The following is an 8,543-nucleotide window of genomic DNA, read 5'->3' on the forward strand; positions in this document are numbered from 1 at the left end:
ACTCCATGCAGGGAGCCCGACAGGGGAGTCGATCCCAGGACTCCAGGATCATTCCCTGGGCTGAAGGCAGGCACTAAATCACTGAGCCACCCAGGGATCCCCTCTCCTGTATTTCACAACCTGATTTCTTAAACTTTTAAAAACATAGAGCTGTCATTTAAACACTCTGGATCCTAAATAAAATTCTCATTTTGAAATACAGGCACTTAGGTAGTAAAAATAGGACATATGTTCCTGTATATCTTTCACCCACCTTTCCATAAGGTTAATATCTTAAGTAACCACAGTATAATTACTGAAACTAGGAAATTAACATTGATAAAGTACTATCAACTAATCTCCAAACCTTAATCAAACTTTGTTTTGTTTGGCCTGTTTTGGAGCTGTGATGTATTCAGAATCACACATTGCACTAATACTGATAATTTTTAAATCCACAATAACAATCCTTATCATATAGTAGAGTCATTTAGTCCATTTATTTGTAATGTAATTACTGATATATGGATTTAATTCAGTTATCAACTGTATGCTTTTCATTTGTCTTATTTTTGTTTTGTTTTTTTTCTTTGAATTCCAATATTTCCTCTTATTTTTCCTCTTGGTATCTAAAATTTATACACTGCATTATATTGAAAGCTTTGTAGTTTAGAATCTTAATTGGAGGCACCTGGCTGGTTCAGTCAATAGAGCATGCGACTCTTGACCTTGGGATAGTGAATTTGAACCCCACATTGGATGTAGAGATTACTTAAGAAAAAAAAAAAGTTGGGCAGCTTGGGTGGCTCAGCGATTTAGCACCACCTTCAGCACAAGACATGATCCTGGAGACCCAGGATGGAGTCCCACATCAGGCTCCCTGCATGGAGCCTGCTTCTCCCTCTGCCTGTGTCTCTGCCTCACTCTCTGTCTCTGTGTCTCTCATGAGTAAATAAATAAAATCTTTTTTTTAAAATTTTTTTATTTATTTATGATAGTCACAGAGAGAGAGAGAGAGAGGCAGAGACATACGCAGAGGGAGAAGCAGGCTCCATGCACCGGGAGCCCGAGGTGGGATTCGATCCCGGGTCCCCAGGATCGCGCCCTGGGCCAAAAGCAGGCGCCAAACCGCTGCGCCACCCAGGGATCCCTAAATAAAATCTTTTTAAAAAAAGTTAAAAGTCTTAATCAAAAAATAAAGTAAAATAACGAGTCTTAATCAGTATCTTTCTTTTAAAGCATAAAAGAATTTAGAATTCAGTAATTCTGATCAACTACCTTCTGAAATAGACACTAGATACAGGACTTATAGACAAGTCCAGAATCACACGAGTAAAACATAATAGTAACCACAAACCTGTGGACACACCCATTAGGAAACAAACTGTTAAATAGGCAAACATAATGGAAAGTCCCCTAGACATAGACATTGAAACCCAGAGACATACTATGACAAAAGAAGAATGGCTTCAAATGATTTGTACTTCTTTTCATTGAGGTGATGTTTCTGTGTCCTCCCTCTTTGTTCCTTGGCTGACCTTCACATTTTCCACGGACTTGTAACATAGGTATACCCTCTCCAACAAAATGTGACCATCGACATAAATGTAAAATGTTACTCACAGGAGCTTGATTTGAGTACCTTCAAGTGGGCAGGGAATCCAGTGCACAGTCTTGCCGGATTTGGGTCTCCAAACAATGAGCCATGTAGGCACCAAGGTCTGTCCTGCTGCCCAACCAAGACAGGGAAGATAATTCATCACCCTGCCTACCTCTGAGGATAGTACCAAGCCCTTACCAGCTAGTAAGCTTGACTAGGGAACCCAGGCAGCTTCAGAGCCCATCCTATAGCCTTGCTTGGGCAGAGAACCAAGCCAGCATCTCTATACCACTGTTAGTAGCTCCCCCAACTTCAGAGCTCAGGCAGTGGACTTGCCCAAAGACAGACATTGTTAGCAATCCCATCTGTCCAAGGACACTACCAGCAAACAATCCAGAAAGTTAAACTGACATGACTGGTAAAGAATGATCTCTACCAAAGTGAACCTGTAAATCCTGAAAGAGGAGACCACTTACTGAGAATGTGCAGATACCCATGTAAGTAATCAAGGATCATGAAAAAAATCAAGTAAACATGACACTGCCAAAGAAAACTGGTAAAGCTCTGAAAACTGACCTTAAAGAAGTGAAATTTATAAATTGTCAGACAAAATATTCCTATTAAAGAAGTTTAGTGAACTACAAGAACACACATATAACTAAACAAATTTAGGAAAACAATGCATGGATAAAATGAGAAATTTGGTTGGTTTTTTTTTTTTAAGATATTTATTTATTCATGAGCAACAGAGAGAGAGAGGTAGAGACACAGGCCAAGGAAGAAGCAGACTCCATGCAGGGAGCCCGATGCGGAACTCAATCCCAGGTCTCCAGGATCATGCCTTGGGCCAAAACCAGGCGCTAAACCGCTAAGCCACCCAGGCTGCCCTGGTTGTTTTTGATAGTTTTTATTTCTTTGTCAAACGTAAGGATGTCAGGCTGGATCAGTTAGCAGAGCATGTGACTGTTGATCTCAGAGTCATGAGTTTGAGCCCCATGTTGGGTGTAGAGATTTTTTTTTTTTTGAGATTACTTAACTTTAAAAGAAAATAACCACACAAATCCTAGAGGTGAAAAATAAAATTAATGAACTGAAGAATACAATAGAAAACGTTGAAAAGCAGATTTGACCATGCAGAAGAATGAATCTGTGTCCTAGAAGACTGGACAGTTGAAAGTATCCAGTCAAAGCAGCAAAAAAGAAAAAGGAATGAAAAAGAGCGAAGAAGGCCTATAGGACTTAATAGAACATGATCAAAAGAAACAATATCTGCATTATGGGAAATCCAGAAGAAGAATATTTAAAGCAAGGATGGTTAAAACCCCAGAGAGAAATGGGCATCCAGATCCATGAGACCCATAGGACCCCCCATAGGTTGAATGTGAATAGGGCTACAGCAAGACACATAATTGACAAAAGTCAAAGAATTTTGAAAGTGGCAAAAAAGAGATAATTCATACAAGGGAACTCCCATAAAATGATGGGTGGATTTCTCAACAGAAATTTTTCAGGCCGGGACACCTGGGTGGCTTAGTGGTTGAGCGTCTGCCTTCAGCTCAGGGCATGATCCCAGGGTTCTGAGATGAGTCCTGCATCAAGCTCCCCATAAGGAGCCTGCTTCTGTCTCTGCTTCTCTATGTCTCTGATGAATAAATAAAATCTTTTTTAAAGAAAGAAAAGAAATTTTTCAGGCCAGGAGTGAATGGAATGACATATTCAAAATACTGAAAGAAAACCATGTTGAAAGAATTAAACTGTCAACCACGACTTTTATCTATACCTGGCAAACCTGTCCTTCAGAAAGGAAGGAAAGATAAAGACTCCTTTGACCAATCAAATGCTGTGAGAATTCATCACCACTAGACCTGACTTACAAAAAATACTAAAGGGAGTTCTTTGAGTGGAAATAAAAGGACACTGATTAACATCAGAAAAACATAAGGTAGCGTAAAACTCACTGGTAACAGTAGATACGTACTCAAAGTTGGATTCTGTAACATGGTAATGGTAGTGGATGATTCACAACTCCAATTTAGAAGTTAAAAAACAGGGATCCCTGGGTGGCGCAGTGGTTTGGCGCTTGCCTTTGGCCCGGGGCACGATCCTGGAGACCCGGGATCGAATCCCACATCAGGCTCCCGGTGCATGGAGCCTGCTTCTCCCTCTGCCTATGTCTCTGCCTCTCTCTCTCTCTCTCTGTGACTATCATAAATAAATAAAAATTAAAAAAAAATAGAAGTTAAAAAACAAACAGTAAAAATATCCATAAGTATAATAATATGTTATTCTACATATAGTATATGTCTAAAAAGACACGTAAGCTGTAACATCATTAACCTAAAATGTGAGAGGGAGAAGTAAGAGTATAAAATTTATGAATGCTACTGAAGTCATTTGTAGTTTTAAGATAATGTTAAAATTTTAAGATATTTTATGTAAGCGTCATAGTAACCACATGGAGAAAAAAAAGCCTGTAGTAAAAGTTGTGATAGGGGCACCTGGCTGGCTCAGTTGGTAGAGCATACAACTCTTGATCTCATGTTCTAAGTTTGAGCCCTACATTGATAAAGAAGCCAGAAACTAATACCAGAAGACACCAGAGAAAAACAACAGTACAACAGCAGGATAAAAACAAGGAGTAAAGAGTCAACAAAAGGGATCCCTGGGTGGCTCAGTGGTTTGGCGCCTGCCTTTGGCCCAGGGCGTGATCCTGGAGACTCGGGATTGAATCCCACATCGGGCTCCCGGTGCATGGAGCCTGCTTCTCCCTCTGCCTATGTCTCTGCCTCTCTCTCTCTCTGTGTGACTATCATAAAAAATAAATAAATAAAAATAAATAAATAAAAATAAAATGTATACCTTTAAGTGAAAAAAAAAATCCAAACTTGCAACAATAGAAAAAAGGAAGAATAAATTTGGCACGCTTATTTCATGGAATACACTATTACAAGAAAATCAGGGACGCCTGGGTGGCTTAGCAGTTGAGCGTCACCTTTGGCCCAGAGCGTGATCCTGGAGTCCTGGGATCGAGTCCTGTATCAGGCTCCCTGCAGGGAGCCTGCTTCTGGCTCTGCCTGTGTCTCTGCCTCTCTCTCTCTGTCTCTCATGAATAAATAAAATCTTAAAAAAAGAAAAAATCAATAGTGTACATGTCTGTATTAGCTTTCTATTCTTGCCACAAATTTAGTGGCTTGAAACAATCCTCATTTATTACTTCACAGTTTCTGTAGGCCAGAAGTGTTGGCATGGCTTAGCCAGGATTTTGCAAGGCAGAAATCAGGGAATGGCCCAGTCTGCATTCTTATCTAGAGGCTCAAATAGTAAAGGATGTGCTTCCAATTTTCCTCCAATTGTTGGCAGAATTTGTTGTGATTGTAGAATTCTTGGCAGCTTTTTAAAGATTTTATTTATTTATTTATTTATTCATTCATTCATTCATTTGACAGAAAGAGAGTGAGGGCACACAACCAGAGGGAGAAGCAGAAGGAAAAGAAAAAAGCAGGCTCCACACTGAGCAGGAAGCCCGCCTCGGGGCTAGATTCAGGACCCTCCTGGGATCATGACCTGAGCTGAAGGCAGATGCTTAACCAACTGAGCAGCCCAGGCACCCCTCTTTTTAATTACTTTTTAAAGATTATAGTGGATATCATGTTTAAATTTGGCACAATCCCCAGGTATAACTATATATGAGACACAGTATTAAGACTATGAAGCTTTTCGATTAGTGCATTTTAGCAAATGTTAATGTAAAAGTTATGTTGAAGAGGCACGAAAGCCAATCAGTGTCCCTTTCTTTTCTTCCATAATTTTTTAAGTATATAGATATTATCACATAGTTGTTATACATATGATTATTAAATGTTTAATTATATAAGCTTTTATATAAAAGCTTTCCATGGTGGCCCTTGGTGGTGCTCTAGTGATGTTGCCAGGCCAGTGGATCAGTCTGAGGATAACCACTCTGTGCTTTCCACTTTCCAGGAAGCCTTCACTGTGCCTCTTTTAGTGTATGCCACTTATCCCTAGATGCTTCCATGACTTCTCATCCAGTAGGACATTTTGTTATTAATGTTGATTGGGGACCTCTCATACACCCAGTGATAGTAACTATACAAAGCATAAATCTGGGGTCAGTCTCTTATCACAATTTAGGTTGGAAAACCACAGAAGAATGTGCAGATACCGCAAAAGGCAGTAATGGTCAAAGTGCAAGTGCACCAAACAGGTCACCCTGTGCCAATTGGTTTGTGCAGAAGCCTTAAATTATAAAGGTGATTGGATAATAACACAGGGTAATGCCATTGAAAGTTTGTTACTACAGTCCCAAGAGAAGGGGGCACACCAGGTAATGCAGGATCATATAGAGAAGCACCGGTTCAGTCAGGGGGCAGAAAACAGGAGTGAGGGCAGAGCATAGGTCAGAGCTGTGTTGGAATTTCCTCAGGAAAAGCAAGGCAGTGCCGGGTAAAGCTAAATACTGTGCAGTTTGAGTAATTCCAGTGGGCTCTGGATCATAGGAGTTGTTGGCTACCTAGCCCTAGGTTGATTTAGGGCAGGAGAAATGCTGGATTAGTGTGTGAGGGTTAAGATAAAGAAGGTGGGGCAGCCCCTTCTTCTCCCCAGTGGCCCAGCAGTTTAGCGCCCACCTTCTGCCTGGGGTGTGACCCTGGAGACCCGGGATCGAGTCCCACATCGGGCTCTCTACATGGGGCCTGCTTCTCCCTCTGCCTGTGTCTCCTCTGCCTCTCTGTGTCTGTCATAAATAAAAATAAATAAAATCTTAAAAAAAAAAAGATAAAGAAGGTGGCTGAAGTATGAGCTCTGGAGTAACTGGTTTGCATATGAAAGGTGAACTTCCAAAGAAGTTATTTACTATCTTAAGAATTAGCTAGTCTTTGGGCATCTGGGTGGCTCAGTTGGTTAAGTGTCTGCCTTTGGAAAATCTGTTAATATTTTCTTTTAAACATAAAAAATACTTTTGTTTTAGAGACAGAGTTTTCCAGCTGGTGTTTCTTGATTTGTGCTCTAAATCTCCAGGTTCTGGGCACCTGGGTGGCTCAATCCGTTAAGCATCTGCCTCAGCTTAGGTCATGATCTCAGGGTCCTGGGATTGAGCCTCACATCAGGCCCCCTGCTCAGTGAGGAGCCTGCTTCTCCCTCTTCCCTGCCCCTATTCTCTATCCCTCTCTCTCTCAAAAAAAATCTTTAAAAAGCTAGTCCTGCCTTTGTCTGGCAGCAGCCATCAGCTGAAAGGCAAGCCAAGAGGGGCACTTAGAAGTACATCCAGGAGCTATGGAGGAAGCAGTCCAATGTAATGCACTTTCTTCTCAGGGTGCACAGCTGGCAGTACTGCCAGCTATATGCACTTCATAGGGCACCCCCCCAACACCCACCCAACCCAGCCCAATGCTGCATACCCAGGATGCAGACTGGGGTACAAGGCCAAGTAAGCTTATGTCATATACTGGATTCGTGTGTGATGTAGTGGCCACAAATGCCCAGTTCCTAAGAGTACAGCCTACAGCAAGCCTGTCCATCATGGTGTTAACCAGCTAGTTTGCCCACACACCTTCAGTCTGTTGCAGAGGAGGAAGCTGGATGCCCCTGGGGTTGAGTCTTGAATTTTTACTGGGTTGATGAAGATTCCACATACAAATTCTTTGAGGTTATCCTCATTGATCCATTCCATAAAGCTATCAGAAGAAATCCTGACACTCAGTGGGTCACCAAACCAGTTCGCAAGCACAGGGAAATGGGAGGGCTGACATATGCAGGCTGCAAAAGCCATGGCCTTCGAAAGGGTCACAAGTTCCACCACACTATTAGCGATTCTCACCAGGCAGCATGGAGAGGACACAATGTTTTCCAGCTCCACAGTTACCACTAATATAAGTAATGTTTATAAAATTTTTGCCTATTATTAGGTTAAAAAAAAAAAAAGAATTAGCTAGTCCTGGGAGGGGTAGTCTCTCCAGGCAGCAAGACCTCAAAGATGTTAAAGCAATATAATACACAGAAAACTTAAGTCAGAAAGAAAGAAAAGAAAAGAAAAGAAAAGAAAAGAAAAGAAAAGAAAAGAAAAGAAAAGAAAACTTAAGTCATGATTAATACAATGGTTAAACCAATGTCCAAACACAGTGGTTTCCTCTAGGATGGAAGATGATTCAAGATGGAAAAGATTCACATGGGTAAGGTAATCTTCCATTTCTTTATCTGGAAGGTAGATACCTATGGACACACTATTTTGTAGTTTATTAGCAGCACTTATCCATTTTCACACAATTATCTGTATGTATGCTAGAATTATAAAATTTAAGAATGGGAAAAAAAAAAAAAAAGGAGTGCCTGGGTGACTCAGTCAAGCATCTGACTTCAGCTCAGATCATAATATCAAGGTCCTGGGATCAAGCCCCATGTTGGGCTCTGCACTCAGCAGGCAGTCAGTCGGCTGGTCTCTCTTCCTCTCCTGCCTCTCCCTGTTCATGCTCTTTCACTGTATTTCTTTTACCAGAATGGGGGAAGGGGATCACAAAACAGCACTAAAATAATGTAGTAGAGGTGGGGTGCCTGGCTGGCTCAGGAGAGCATGCAACTCTTGATCTTAGGGTCTTGAGTTTGAGCCCCACATTGCAGAGTAGAGTTTACTTTTAAAAAAAAAAAAAGAGGTGGAGGAGGAAAAGCAGAAGAGTCAAAGAGATGGTAGTATGAGATAGACTTGAACTGATATTGCTGACCTTAAAGAAGGAAAAAAGATCCACGCAGAAAGGAAAGCAGAAGCCATCTAGAAGCTGAAAAAAGGAAACAGATTCACCCCCTTGAGCCTCCAGGGAGAAATATGGTCCTATTAACATCTTGATTTTAGTTGACTGAGACCCTTTTCATACAGATTGTGAGGTCAAAGAGAAGTACCAATCTTTATTTAGGATGGGGCAAGATAAAAAAAGATGAACAATCTATATATTTC

The 8,543-nt window shown here is 41.1% G+C and overlaps 1 pseudogene; it reads left to right on the plus strand.

The window, feature by feature from the left end:
• The first annotated feature begins 3,316 nt into the window (after nucleotides 1-3,316).
• Nucleotides 3,317-7,466, plus strand: LOC121495055 (annotated as a pseudogene).
• Nucleotides 7,467-8,543: the final 1,077 nt, after the last annotated feature.

The sequence above is a fragment of the Vulpes lagopus genome, chromosome 7 (genome assembly GCF_018345385.1).
Source record: "Vulpes lagopus strain Blue_001 chromosome 7, ASM1834538v1, whole genome shotgun sequence".
Classification (NCBI taxonomy): Eukaryota; Metazoa; Chordata; class Mammalia; order Carnivora; family Canidae; genus Vulpes; species Vulpes lagopus.